This window comes from Sciurus carolinensis, chromosome 6 (assembly GCF_902686445.1).
Source record: "Sciurus carolinensis chromosome 6, mSciCar1.2, whole genome shotgun sequence".
Classification (NCBI taxonomy): domain Eukaryota; kingdom Metazoa; phylum Chordata; class Mammalia; order Rodentia; family Sciuridae; genus Sciurus; species Sciurus carolinensis.
Genome location: NC_062218.1, coordinates 15,901,580 through 15,917,543, shown reverse-complemented (window position 1 = coordinate 15,917,543; position 15,964 = coordinate 15,901,580). Strand labels below are relative to the sequence as shown.

General features: G+C 38.7%; 1 pseudogene; it reads right to left on the bottom strand.

The window, feature by feature from the left end:
• Nucleotides 1-461: 461 nt before the first annotated feature.
• On the bottom strand, nucleotides 462-1,724 carry LOC124986494 (actin-related protein 10-like; annotated as a pseudogene).
• Between the last annotated feature and the right edge of the window lie 14,240 nt (nucleotides 1,725-15,964).

The window sequence follows — 15,964 nt, the reverse complement described above, 5'->3', positions numbered from 1 at the left end:
CTGGAAAAGTCACACTATTATAATATGGACACATGAGTATCAGAAGAAAAGATTTTTAAAAACAGACCCATGTTACTCTTTGAAATAACTGATAATGGTTAACACTTTTCATTCATTCACTGAAAATAACTGCTGAAAATAATTAAGTGAATGAGGTGTCCAGTGCCTAGGACAGATTAGGTGAACTGTGGAGGAACACTATTATTCCTTTTGAAAACTGAACTGTGTAACAAACTTCCAAAATTAAACTGCTTACCTATATTTTATTGATAGACAACAGCTACCATTTTACTATACACAAGAGAAACAAAGTCAAACTAATCAAAAATTAACAGTATATACAGTAATGATTTCACTTTCACTGAAGTCATCTATAGTAAAGCATCCTACATACTTTGTACAATTTGCTTATAATTGATTAAACATTTGAAATGAAGCAAAGTTGAATTTTAATCAAACTTTTATTTCTCAGTGGAAAATGCTCTCTTCATCAAAGGTGGCTGAGCTTTTCCAACATCAAACATCATTTCCAAAGGCGGGTTATTGAGAGAACACCAAGCAGGTACACGGCCTGTCTGATTATAATATTCCTTCAAAACTGAATGGCTCCCAAGTATATCTTGCAATACTCCAAAAATAACCCCTCCCAACCAGGCTACACAATTAGTCTTTGCAGGTGGAGTGTGAATTTGGAATGTCTTGGTGCCAAGTGCTTTTTGATATTTTGGTTTTTCTACCAAATACCTTTTTTCTGCAAGCAATCTGTGGAGAAATCCTGACAACATAGATATGCCACCTAGGACTACCAAATTCTCTGCTAGTTGCTTCTTGGTGTCTATTGGGCCCTGCAGAAGAGAATTCAGAATTAACTTGGCAACTGATTTCTCTTCATTATCTTGTTTAAAAAGAATTTTCACAGCTGATTCTCTGATTGATCCAAGGACATGTAAAATCTTCTCCCCATCTAATGGATAGTCAACATTTCAGGGTGGTGAGGGTTGCTCACTGTTCCCATCAACATTAAATTTTGCAGCTTGGATTTTCAGTCCATGCTTCAGGTCACTTACAAAGCAAGTGCGTACTTTAATGTCTGCTAAGACACCTTCTGGAACTGAACCCATCATAGAGGGAAGACTGTTCTTTAGCAGCACCTGTGTCAACAGTACATTGTTCCAACAGTTACTCAACTGTGAAGAGCATTTCATCCATCTCCCTGTGAAGAACATTTCCTCCAAGGGGAAGAGTTCCCCAACAATTGAGTATTGGGATTCCCTCGTATAAAGGTAACACCAGGCTTTCCCTGTAGCCACAATCCAGGACCAGGACAGAGTTGATTCCAAGTGTCAGAAGTGCCATTAGACAACTTGGAGCAAGCAGTACAGATGGAACCTCAAAATACTTGAAAAGAACACAAGCAAGGGTCTCTCTGAAGAGAGAAGGACATAATACCGACTTGATAATTTCAACTCCACGATCTCTGGGATTCACCAACAAATGCCTGAAATAGAGTATGTGGATGAATTCCTTTAGGTAGGAATCTAACTCTTCTGTTTTTATGTTACACCGAACAACTTTGGCTTAGGCATGCCAGCTCTTTTTATCTCGCTAGGAATTATACATTTTGGACCAGTTTCTCCAGCAAATCCACATTTGGTGAAGGCCTCTCCCAAGTATCTGATCGCCGTTTTCTCGCCACCTCTGCCTAGGCCTTTGTAGAGCGGCATGGTGCTCACGGAGAACAAGAGGCCTGCGCAGACTCCGCGGTCCTCCAAAAGCTGAGGCCTGCGGATCGGCAGCTGAAGGTGCAGGGGGCCTTGCGTGGTGTAAGTCTTTAAGCAAGAAGCTAGATCACCTATGGTGGAGGGAGATGCAGATTAGGTTTCCTTTTAAAAAATATCATTCCCATGGTTAACATTATGCATCAAAGGAAAAAAAAAAAAAGAAAAATATTCTCAAGGATAACAAAAACTTATGGAATGAGACTAGAGAAGGGAAACAGTGGTGATCAATAAATTGTAAAACGTAATAGTGCATTTGTACTTAGATGTCCAGGGCCAATTCTCAGAGTTTGGAAATTTACTGAATTAATAATTGATTTATTAAATACATTTACAGGTGAATTTAATGAGCATCAACCATGGACAATTATTAAATAGGATAGAAGAAACTGGACTCCTTAAAAAAAAATTTAAAAGGCAATTGCAGGCACAAACACTGGAGTATTGGCAATCACGGCCAATGGTTACCAAAGGATTGTTCTGTGCCCAACCAATGTGGATGAGGAGTTCTGTTCTAAGCTACAGCATCTCTATCCACCATCTTACATTGAACAAAATGAAAAGAAGCGAAGTCCTGGGATTCACTTCAGTCTCAGTAAACATTGAAGGAAAAGTTCATGGACACTTCCAGATGAAATAGACTTCAGTAAGAGTAGGTGGAACTTCTTCAAATGTCTTGAAGTACACCTATCACTATAATGGACAGTCACCCAATTGAGTAATCTTTGTGACAAAAAAATATCTGAAGTAATGGGGGAAATAAATCAAGAAATGGGGCAGCGTAAGCAGTCCTGAAAATTCATGCAGGGGTATTAGTAACTAAAAAAATAGAAATAAAAAGGAAGATTCATAGATTGAAAAAGATATAGTGTGTATGTGATTATAAATGTTAAAAATAGCAAATTATTATAATAGTGTATCATATATACATGTATGTGAGCATACATATGTGTATGTATATATAATAGGAAATGTATAATATTTGTTTATAAATATTTGTGTTTTTAAAATGTTACCGAAAAGGATAAGTAGCCAAATACAAAGGACTAAATACAAACAGGAAGTGGGAAAGTGTATCCACAAACACTTCTACAGGCAGAAGAAAGTAATAAAGTCAGGGAAATGTCTAAAACATAAAATACTAAATGATGTAGAGGAGAAAAATGTCAACACCGAGGAAATAAACCAATAACATAACAAATACTAGAGAGGGGACATAAAGAGAGAATAAGAAAAATAGAAGTATTTGGGAAGAAAATGACAGAGCAATTTCAGAACTAATGAGAGATAAAAGTCCTCAGATTTAAAGGGCTTAAAGAATCCCATATGGGGGAGATGAGAAAAATGCACAGCTATGCTTTTGGAGAGACAGTCTAAAATGAAACTGCAAAAAGATTCTAGTACACAGGTAGCTTAAAAAGGAACATAAATCATGTTAACATCAGGTATTTCAATAGCAGCTTTGTAAGTGACCGTTGGCAATCAGCCTGAATGATTCATGAAACACAAGAAGACAAATGAGTAATATTTTCAAACCGATGAAGAAAAAATTAATTTTGAGCCTAGACAGTTTGTATGCCACATTATTGTTTAAATATGAAAGACAAAAAGATATTGTCAAATATACAAGGCTTCATCATGTTTAATGAGAAAAAGTCTTTTTGGAAAGAAAAAATAAATATGGAAAATACTCTAAAAAGAAGAGAAATAATTCAAGATATGAATATGCTTATGAATATGGAGCTATGAGTAAAGGTGTAAAAGATAAGATATAAAATAACCTGAGAGGGAACAGAGTTTTCATGAGAAACGTAATTTTGCAAACCAACAAATATCTAATATCTAAAACATATAAAGTATCTCTGCATTTCAATGGAGAAAAGACCAGTAAATGAAATACTGAGAGTATATGTAGATTTTAGTAATATATAGATATTAGTATCAGTATTTTCCTGAATATGGAACAGAAATGAGAGAAATAAGTACTTTTTGCAAGGTCATAGTTCCAGCACATGATCTGGAAAGGGGGAAACCTAGCCTGTTAAGACATGAGAATTAATATTTTCAATAAAATAGAGGAATGACTTCTAGTGCAACTTCTGGGAATCAAGTAAAATGAAATTTTTGCATAATTTAGGGTCACATTTGTCACTTAAAATTTGTTAAGATTAACTTTATGCTTGTTGATAGAAACTTAATAAAGTCATCGTTCAATTAATAAAAGTGAAGTGAAAGATCCACTGTACGACTTGAGGATTTCCCTGGATTTAGTCTGCAAGAATCTTCTTTGATCTATTCATTAATAACTTATTGAATGCATTCTTTGGACCAAATCAATATTCCCATTGTGAATGTCAAAGTGAATGATATGAAACTCCTGCCTGGAGGTGGGACGAGGACTGGTGATGTCTTCACAAGGGAGGTGGGAGACGCCAAGCTCCAATCCCGCAGGCTGATGAGGACTCTAAGAGACCAAAGCAGAAGTTGCATCTGTAAAGACCTAGAAATCTGAGTGAAAGAGAAATGTTAGTAGAAAACGAACATGATGTATGATTTATTGAGCTGTAAACTAAAAATGCTATGCAAATATAAAATTTTCATAGAGTCATTAGTGATTATTTCCTGGAAGAAAGATACAGATAATAATAATAATAATAATAATAATAGCAGTATATTAGTGGGGAGGGTTGTCGGAAAAACAAGAGTAAATATATAAAAGTCAATATGAAAAGTAAATTGAGTAATATATCCTTTTTTTTTTTTTTTTTCCAACAGGGCTTTCAAGTGAACTATTTTTTTTTTTTTTTTTTTTTACGTTTACATAGGGTAATGATGTTTGTTATATTTTTCTCCTCCCCCCCACCCCTCCCACCCCTCCCACCCCTCCCACCCCTCTTTTCCCTCTACACAGTCCTTCTTTCCTTCATTCTTACTGCTCTCCTTAGCCTAACTCTAAACCTAACCCTAAACCTAATGCTAGCCCGTCCCACCCCCCATTATATGTCCTCATCCGCTTATCAGCGAGATCATTCGTCCTTTAGTTTTTTGAGATTGGCTTATCTCACTTAGCATGATATTCTCCAATTTCGACCATTTGCCTACAAATGCCATAATTTTATCATTCTTCATTGCGGAGTAATATTCCATTGTATAAATATGCCACAGTTTCTTTATCCATTCATCAACCGAAGGACATCTAGGTTGGTTCCACAATCTGGCTATGGTGAATTGAGCAGCAATGAACATTGATGTGGCTGTATCTCTGTAGTATGCTGCTTTTAAGTCCTTTGGGTATAGGCCAAGGAGTGGGATAGCTGGGTCAAATGGTGTTTCCATTCCAAGCTTTCTGAGGAATCTCCACACTGCTTTCCAGAGTGGTTGCACTAATTTGCAACCCCACCAGCAATGTATGAGTGTTCCTTTTTCACCACATCCTCGCCAACACCTATTGTTGCTTGTATTCTTGATAATCGCCATTCTAATTGGGGTGAGATGAAATCTTAGGGTAGTTTTGATTTGCATTTCCCTTATTACTAGGGATGTTGAACATTTTTTCATATATCTGGTGATTACTTGTACATCTTCTTCTGTGAAGTGTCTGTTCATTTCCTTAGCCCATTTGTTGATTGGATTATTTGTATTCTTCGTGTAGAGTTTTTTGAGTTCTTTATAGATTCTGGAAATTAGCGCTCTATCTGAGGTATGGTTGGCAAAGATATTCTCCCACTCTGTAGGCTCTCTCTTCACATTTCTGATAGTTTCCTTTGCTGAGAGAAAGCTTTTTAGTTTGAATCTATCCCAGTTGTTGATTCTTGCTTTTATTTCTTGTGCTATGGGAGTCCTGTTAAGGAAATCTGATCCTGAGCCAACAAGTTGAAGATTTGGACCTACTTTTTCTTCTATAAGATGCAGGGTCTCTGGTCTGATTCCGAGGTCCTTGATCCATTTTGAGTTGAGTTTTGTGTAGGGTGAGAGATAGGGGTTTAGTTTCATTCTATTGCATATAGTTTTCCAGTTTTCCCAGCACCATTTGTTGAAGAGGCTATCTTTTCTCCATTGCATATTGTTGGAACCTTTGTCTAGTATGAGAAAATTGTATTTATTTGGGTTTGTGTCCATGTCCTCTATTCTGTACCATTGATCTACCTGTCTATTTTGGTACCAATACCATGCCGTTTTTGTTACTATTGCTTTGTTGTAGAGTTGAAGATCTGGTATTGCAATACCCCCTGCTTCGCTCTTACTACTGAGGATTGCTTTAGCTATTCTAGGTTTTTTATTCTTCCAGATGAATTTCATAATTGCTTGCTCTATTTCTGCGAGGTACATCATTGGGATTTTAATTGGAATTGCATTGAATCTGTATAGAACTTTAGGTAGTATAGCCATTTTGACGATATTAATTCTGCCTATCCAGGAACATGGGAGATCTTTCCATCTTCTAAGGTTTTCTTGAATTTCTTTCTTTAGTGTTCTGTAGTTCTCATTGTAGAGGTCTTTCACCTCTTTTGTGAGATTGATTCCCAAGTATTTTATTTTCTTCGATGCTATTGTGAATGGGGTAGTTTTCCTAATTTCTCTTTCTGAAGATTCATCACTTATGTATAAAAATGCATTGGATTTATGAGCATTGATCTTGTAACCTGCTACTTTACTGAATTCACTTATGAGTTCTAAAAGTTTTCTGGTGGAATTCCCAGGTTCCTCTAAATATATAATCATGTCATCAGCGAACAGGGATAGTTTGAGTTCTTCTTTTCCTATTCGTATCCCTTTAATTTCTTTGGTTTGTCTGATTGCTCTGGCTAGAGTCTCAAGGACGATGTTGAATAGAAGCGGTGAAAGAGGGCATCCCTGCCTTGTTCCAGTTTTTAGGGGGAACGCTTTCAGTTTTTCACCATTTAGAATGATATTAGCCATGGGCTTAGCGTAGATGGCCTTTATAATGTTTAGGAATGTTCCCATTACCCCAATTTTTTCTAGTGTTTTGAGCATGAAGGGATGCTGTATTTTATCAAATGCTTTTTCTGCATCTATTGAAATAATCATGTGATTCTTAACTTTAAGTCTGTTGATATGGTGAATGACATTTATTGATTTCCGAATGTTGAACCAACCTTGCATCCCTGGGATAAAACCCACTTGATCGTGGTGCACTATCTTTTTAATATATATTTGTATGCGATTTGCTAAAATTTTGTTGAGAATTTTTGCATCGATGTTCATTAAGGATATTGGTCTGAAATTTTCTTTCCTTGATGTGTCTCTGTCTGGTTTAGGTATCAGGGTGATATTGGCTTCATAGAACGAGTTTGGTAGGGTTCCCTCCTCTTCTATTTCATGGAATAGTTTGAGGAGTATTGGAATGAGCTCTTCTTTAAAGGTTTTATAGAACTCGGCTGAGAACCCATCTGGTCCTGGACTTTTCTTTGTTGGTAGGCTTTTGATGACCTCTTCTATTTCATTGCTTGAAATTGGTTTATTTAAGTTGTGTATGTCCTCCTCGTTCAGTTTAGGTAGTTCATATGTCTCTAGAAATTTGTTGATGTCTTCAAGGTTTTCTGTTTTGTTGGAGTATAGATTTTCGAAATAGCTTCTAATTATGTTTTGTATTTCACTCGTGTCTGTTGTGATGTTTCCTTGTTCATTCCGAATTTTAGTAATTTGAGTTTTCTCCCTCTTTCTCTTTGTTAGTGTGGCTAAGGGTTTATCAATTTTATTTATTTTTTCAAAGAACCAACTATTTATTTTATTAATTTTTCCGATTGTTTCTTTTGTTTCGATTTCGTTGATTTCGGCTCTGATTTTAACTATTTCCTGTCTTCTACTACTTTTGGTATTGGTCTGCTCTTCTTTTTCTAGTGCTTTGAGCTGTAGTGTTAACTCGTTTATTTGTTGATTTCTACTTCTTTTTTTGAATGCACCCCATGAAATAAATCTTTCTCTAAGTACTGCTTTCACAGTGTCCCAGAGATTTTGATATGATGTGTCTTTGTTCTCGTTTACTTCTAAGAATTTTTTTATTTCCCTCCTGATGTCTTCTGTTATCCATTCATCATATAATAGTGTATTATTTAGTCTCCAGGTATTGGAGAAGTTTCTGTTTTTTATTCTGTCATTTATTTCTAATTTCAATCCATTATGATCTGATAGAGTACAAGGTAGTATCTCTATCTTCTTGTATTTACTAACAGTAGCTTTGTGGCATAAAATATGGTCTATTTTAGAGAAGGATCCATGTGCTGCTGAGAAGAAAGTGTATTCATTCTGTGTTGGATGGTATATTCTATATATGTCCGTTAAGTCTAAATTGCTGATTGTGTTGTTGAGATCTATAGTTTCTTTATTCAATTTTTGTTTGGACGATCTATCCAGTGGTGAGAGAGGTGTGTTAAAATCGCCTAGTATTATTGTGTTGTGGTCTATTTGGTTTCTGGAATTGAGAAGGATTTGTTTGACGTACGTGGATGAGCCAATGTTCGGGGCATAGATATTTATGATTGTTATGTCTTGCTGATTTATGCTTCCCTTAAGCAGCATGTAATGTCCTTCTTTATCCCTTCTGACTAGTTTTGGTTTGAAGTCCACATTATCTGAGATGAGGATGGATACTCCAGCTTTTTTGCTGTGTCCGTGTGCATAGTATGTTTTTCCCCATCCTTTCACCTTTAGTCTATGGGTGTCTCTTTCTATGAGATGAGTCTCTTGCAGGCAGCATATTGTTGGATTTTTCTTTTTAATCCAATCTGCCAGTCTGTGTCTTTTGATTGATGAATTCAGGCCATTAACATTCAGGGTTATTATTGTGATATGATTTGTATTCCCAGTCAATTGACTCATATTTGTTTTTGACATGATTTGGTTTCTCCTTTATTTGGCTATTCCTTTAGGCTAGCGCCTCCTGTTGCTGATTTGCATCGTTGTTTTTCATCTCTTCCTCATGGAATATTTTGCTGAGAATGTTCTGTAATGCTGGCTTTCTTTTTGTAAATTCCTTTAGCTTTTGTTTATCATGGAAGGATCTTATTTCATCGTCAAATTTGAAGGTAAGTTTTGCTGGGTATAAGATTCTTGGTTGGCATCCATTTTCTTTCAGGGCTTGGTATATGTTGTTCCAGGCCCTTCTAGCTTTTAGGGTCTGGATTGAAAAATCTGCTGATATTCTTATTGGTTTCCCTCTGAATGTAATTTGATTCTTTTCTCTCGTGGCCTTTAAAATTCTGTCTTTATTTTGTATGTTAGGTATTTTCATAATAATGTGCCTTGGTGTGGGTCTGTTGTAATTTTGTATGTTTGGAGTTCTATAAGCCTCTTGTACTTGGTTTTCCATTTCGTTCTTCAGATTTGGGAAATTTTCTGTTATTATTTCATTGAATAGATTGTTCATTCCTTTGGTTTGTTTCTCTAAGCCTTCCTCAATCCCAATAATTCTCAAATTTGGCCTTTTCATGATATCCCATAGTTCTTGGAGATTCTGTTCATGATTTCTTACCATCTTCTCTGTTTGTTCCACTTTGTTTTCAAGGTTAAATATTTTGTCTTCAATGTCTGAGGTTCTGTCTTCCAGGTGTTCTATCCTATTGGTTATGCTTTCTATGGAGTTTTTAACTTGGTTTATTGTTTCCTTCATTTCAAGGATTTCAGTTTGGTTTTTTTTCAGTATCTCTAACTCTTTATTGAAATGATCTCTTGCTTCCCGTATTTGGTCTTTTAACTGTTGATTGGTGCGATCATTTAATGCCTGCATTTGCTCTTTCATCTCCTCCTTCAATGCCTGCATTTGCTCTTTCATCTCCTCATTAGCTTCCCTGATCGTTTTAATTACGTACATTCTGAACTCCCTTTCTGACATTTCTTCTGCTGTGCTGTCATTGGGTTTTATTGATATATCATCTAGGTTTGTTTGGGACATTTTCTTCCCTTGTTTTCTCATAATGGTCAGTTGTCAGTGGGACCCTGAGATATTGCAGTTTTCCACTATTGGCTTATAGTGTCCCAGTAGATTTCCAGTGTATCACCTCCCAGCCTTCAGTAGCCTGATGTCTTGGAGGAATCTGATAAAGCAGCTCATTCGAAGAATACTGCCCCTAGCCCCCTACTGGTTCCACGTTTTGGAACTGGCTCTGTGCGGAAATGCTCTCACTGTGGGCCTGCACCGTGCAGCTGGCCGTGTGGGAAGAGCCCACTGCCGGAGTGTGGAAGACTACCTTGGGAAGACTCAAGCTGCCCTGCCCGGCTCTGCTAAGCCACCTCTATCTGGGCCTGCCACCCGGGCTGAGCTTTACCCAGTGGGCAGACTCACCCGTGGCTCCACTTCAGTCCGAGTCTCTCAATGCCTCCCCTTCTTAACTCCTGGGTTGTGGAGCGACCGGGGGTGCAGTCTCCCTCTAGGCCGCCATCTTGGATCGCCCCGTGAAGAGAGCCCGCAGCCGGAGTGGGCAGAGCTGCCTGAAGAGGTCTCTGGCTGCCCTGCCCTTATCCCTGAGGCTGACTGCAGATCGAGGCTCTCCGCTGGTTCTTTGCAGGAGTACACTGCACTGCAGCGGCTCCGGGACTCGGAGCCTGCTCTGTTCAGACAGGCTCTCACTAGCGGGCCAGTTCCGTTCCGAGAACCTGGAGAAGCTGGCTGTGTGGGCGGGGCCCACCGCCGGAGTGCGCAGGACTGCCTGTGGATGACTCTAGCTGCCCTGCCCGGCTCCGATAAGCCACCTCTATCTGGGCCTGCCACCCGGGCCGAGCTTTACCCAGTGGGCAGACTCGCCCGTGGCTCCACTTCAGTCCGAGTCTCTCAATGCCTCCCCTTCTTAACTCCTGGGTTCTGGAGCGACCGGGGGTGCAGTCTCCCTCTAGGCCGCCATCTTGGATCGCCCCGTGAAGAGAGCCCGCAGCCGGAGTGGGCAGAGCCGCCTGAAGAGGTCTCCGGCTGCCCTGCCCTTATCCCTGAGGCTGATTGCAGATCGAGGCTCTCCGCTGGTTCTTTGTAGGAGTACACTGCACTGCAGGGGCTCCGGGACTCGGAGCCTGCTCTGTTCAGACAGGCTCTCACTAGCGGGCCAGTTCCGTTCCGAGAACCTGGAGAAGCTGGCTGTGTGGGCGGGGCCCACCGCCGGAGTGCGCAGGACTGCCTTTGGATGACTCTAGCTGCCCTGCCCGGCTCCGATAAGCCACCTCTATCTGGGCCTGCCACCCGGGCCGAGCTTTACCCAGTGGGCAGACTCGCCCGTGGCTCCACTTCAGTCCGAGTCTCTCAATGCCTCCCCTTCTTAACTCCTGGGTTGTGGAGCGACCGGAGGTGCAGTCTCCCTCTAGGCCGCCATCTTGGATCCAATATATCCTTAATGTAATGAATGCAGTAGAGAATATGAACAAAGATAATATGTTCTTTAACCCTTCAACAGAAGCAAAGTAGAATTATGAACATAAAATATTTATTATCAATGCAACAAAATATTTGGTTGCTGTGTTACTGTATGATCAAATTCCTTAATTAAAGGCAAATTATCTTTATCAAGACATAAAAGAATGAAGCTCTATGGATGCACCTTTAAAACATCAAACAAAATGAAATGAGGCAGGCCCAAAAGCAAAAATATGTGTGATTCCACTTATATTATGCAATATCTAGAACAGGAAAATCATAGAGCAGATTATATCTTACCAGGAGCTGTGTGGGATGAAATGAAAAAGGCAGTTTAATGGGTACGGATTTTGCTTGAGGTGATGTGAAAGTTATGGAAATAAATGTTGGTGATATTTGTGCAGTGATGTAAATGTAACCAGTGCACCTAAATTACACACTTAAAAATGATAAAATGATCCAGGCACGGTGGCACATGCCTGTGATACCAGTGTCTCTGGAGGCTGAGGCAGGAGAATCACAAGTTCAAAGCCAACCTCAGCAAAATTGAGGCACTAAGCAACTCAGTGAGACCCTGTCTCTAAATAGAATGCAAAATAGGGCTGGCCAAGTGCTCCTGAGTTCAATTCTCAGTAACCACCTCTCCAAAATAAAGGTAAAATGGCAAATTTTGTATTATATACAATTAACTGTAGTCAGAAAAGAAGATTCATACTGAATAAAAATGCAATTATAACAAAAATGAACTTGTCTGTTACTTTTGAGCTACAGTAAATACCACAGAATTGTTGACTACAAGAAATACTTAAATTACATCATGAAGATGCTTTTAATAACAAAACATATAGGCATGGTTATATCATGAGAGGTCAGAACATAAATATAAATGAATAATTACATTCTGTCTCTAAAAGAATATCCCTTGAAACTCTAATAATCAAAAGATAATATATATTTTAATTCATAAATTTGCAAAATAAAGCAAACATCAAAAATGTAGAAAATATTTTCAATATTCATGATGTACTGAGGTAGATATAGATAAAATGCCTCAACTCTTTATGAAGACCTCATTTTCTTAAACTTTTGAAGTACTGTTTGATATTAGAATTATTGTTCATTCTTAGAATCATGATGCAACTGATGTACATTTTTCTTTAGTTTTTAAAAATAATATATCAAAATATCTTTACACCAGATAATTGGTCATCAGCTGGAGACTGGAGACTGGCTCTGTGGCAGAGTACATGAAAAATGATCAGAGCATCACACACAATAAAATGGGACACTGGTCAACAGGAACTGTGCCAAGCAATCTTAATAAACAATAGCGAAAACTTGAATTGTTTCGTGACTTTTACAAATGATTGAGAGAACATGAAAAATGTTTTTATGATTGCCTATAAATAACAGAAAAATGAAACAAGAGTAAAATTAATATTTAGTTGCTAACTTATAAAATATTAAATCACTAAGAATTAAAATGTTTCCATTGGTTGTAAAAACAAATGTATCAGACATGATTTGAAGAGTGCACTGCTTGGAATCAAATTCCAGCCCCTACACTCTGTTCATTTTAATTTGGGTGATTTCATGGTCCTGACTTTTGTGTGGAGATAAGTATAAGATACAGACACAACCAAAATACTGGCCATAGTTTTTGGAATGTCAAAGGTCAGGGCATGCATCACAGAGGATGGGACCTCTGAAATGCACTTAAAATTTTTTGGATACATCTGGGAAAAACAGCTGGACATGACTGGCATCCTTTACTTCTTCCACCCTCTACTTTTCTGCATAGATCATTCATCCTTTTGTTAAAATGTTCTTTCTCTTGCTTTTGAAAAATGATATTACCTTCAGTTGAGCAAAACTTACTCTGAACTTGATAGCCCCTTAAGATTTTTCTAGATCAAGAGTGCAAGAAGTCAGTCACTCTCGTTCTTGGTAGCCAGCAATACTCAAGGGTGTTGTTTTTGTGTACTGGCTCTCCTCACTTTGCACAGAAGTTCTGTACTGGAAAGATGACTGCTCAGTAGGAACTGTGCAACGTGAACTTAAAAACCGATGGAACTTGGGGACTATTATTCTACAAATTTTAAAAAGATTTGTCAAAACATTAAAATCATTTTTTTCTTTTGCTTATAAACATACAGAAAGTGAAAAATTTACTAAATTAACATTTAGTCAGCATTTATCATTTTAAATATCTCAAACACCGAGTATTAAAATGTTGCAATTCTGTGTAAAAACTGCATCAAAAATAGTTCCTGTGGTATATATACACAATGGAACACTATTCAGCCATAAAGAAGAATGATATTATGGCGTTTGCAAATAAATGGATGGAATTGGAGAATATCTTGCTAAGTGAAATAAGCCAAGCCCAAAAAACCAAAGGCCGAATGTTTTCCCTGATAAGTAGAGGATGATATATAATGGGGGTGAGGGAGTGAAGAACGAGAGAATAATTGGGGAACTTTGGATTATGTAGAAGGAAAATGAGAGGGGGTGGTATGAAAAATGGTAGAATGAGACAGACATCATTACCCTTTGTACATGTATGATTACATGAATGGTATGAATCTACATCGTGCACAACCATAGAAACAAAATGAGGTACCCACTTTGTGTAAAATGAATCAAAATGCAATCTGTAAAAAGTTAAAAGCTAAATTAAAAAAAAAAAGTTCCAAAGGTATATGCCCTTTCATTATAAAGCCTCATTAAGGTGCTCTCGTCTTTTCTATGCCTGATGGACTGTCACACTCCTAAATTAGGATTAACCTGAAGCATTTGAATCTATATGCTGTTGTAAATGCTGTGAAATGTCTCTGCATATTCATTTTCTATGATCACCCACCGCCCACGGGGACAATCACAACGCATACGCTCTTCTTGATCACAGGAACCAAAAGGAGTTTATTCTGCAAGTCTCAGACTTATATTGAGAACATCAGCCTATCAGGGAGTAGACTACCAGGAAAGTCAGCCTATCAAGGAATAGTCTCCAGGCAGATACCAGGATCGCCTCATGTACAACAGCCAACCAGAGTTACTTCCTAAAACTTGTATATGAGTGCAACTATGTCTGGCAAGCTGCCAGGTGCCATCTTAGAGATCAGGCCAGGGTGCGGCTCTGGGGCCCTCAGAGCCCGCCCCTGACATCTCCCCCTTATTCTTTAAATAAAGAAAAGATGACTTGGGACCATGCCTGTCTTAGGTTGTCCATGGCAAATTACATCCTTACCCGTCATTGGAATTCTGACCTCCAGGCGTCAGAACCCTGTCTTAGGTTGGTATGCATTTCCACGGATCTTACCCGTCTTTGACTACTGGTCTAGCATGCTTAGCCATACTTGGGGGGATGTGCCTGTCTCAATGGCTGTCAAAGTCTGTACTATAGCCCGTTGATGACATCGGGCATCTTGGCGAGCTCTGATTTGACTGTGTATAACATAGGCTATCCCTAAGCAGATAATAATCAGAACAGCTACTGTTCCAGCCCACTGTTTTGTCAATCCCAGGGCTTTAGATAACAAAGAGAACATCTCGGATACCGATGCAACTTGAACCCTGGTGGCATTGACTCTGAGTATTTCAGCTCATAGCTGACTGGTTAAATTATCAAACGTAGATGACCAATTACCAGTAAGGTAGACAGAGAGATTTTTAGATAACATAACCATAGAGCTAAGGTTATTATAAGCAATAGGGGTGACACACACTGCTCTTAAAGGATAAACACATCCCAGTCCCAAAAGTTCTTGCAAGATATCCACTTGTTCTTGTAGTAAGTCCACTCTTTGATTTACAAGGAGTATGCCTGCTGTTAGATGTTGGTTTAGGGTCTCTTTAGTCTGTAAGGCTGCAGCTGTATTTTTGGCCAAGTGATTGTTGTTGCTGTCTGTATGGTTGTGTCAATGCTGCTGCTGCGGTTGTGGCTGCCGCTGCAGAGACTGCTACTGTGGTGACCATGGCCGCTGTGATGCCAAAATCTCTTCTGTTTCTTGATAGTAACACTGGCAATTCTGCATCTGTAACAGAGACTGGGACTGGTAGGAAGGTAGGAACGCACATTAAGACGGTCAGCGGGAACCTAGAAGCATTCCAACATTGAGAGATAGCATAAATCTGAAGTACAATTGAGAGAAGCAGTTGTTTAGCAGAAACATAAAAGGGGGAAACACACAAACTGGGGTAGGTGGAAAGGTACATAGTTGAATTGTTCCTCCTAAGAGACTAAAAAGAGGTTGTAAGTTAGTTCAAGGGGGGAAAGGCTACGAGCATCATGGTCATCAGGAGTATGTTCAGCATCTTCATTTTGTTGGTCTGAGTTACTTGTTGGTAGCGTTGGCACTGGTCGAGTTAGTCGCTCAGGAACCCAGATAGGCGATGTTTTATCCTGTGGAAACACACAAACCGAGCCACGGCTCCAGTAAAGCACCGGGTCCGGGCGGTTCCATTGTCCTGTAAGAACATCCTTCCATTTTACCGTTGCTCTATCGTGTTGTTTATGATTGCCATGTCTCTCAGTGGCAGACATTATTTTAACTCATTATCCAGAGTTAAAAAATTCAAAATAAAGAGGCGAAGAGAAAGTTTATCTTTAGGGGACCTGAAGGTCTCCCCTATTCCCCCTTTTTGTTTATTTACAGACTTTCTTAGCACTTATTTAGACCCTCATGTATTTTATCACATAAGCACTTTCTTACCCAAAAACATTTTGTTTTTCACTAGATATATTTCCATATCTAGAACCTTTTATTTTTTTTTTCTTTCCTATCTGTTGACCTCTTTGTTCACATTCTGAAACAACTCTAATGAA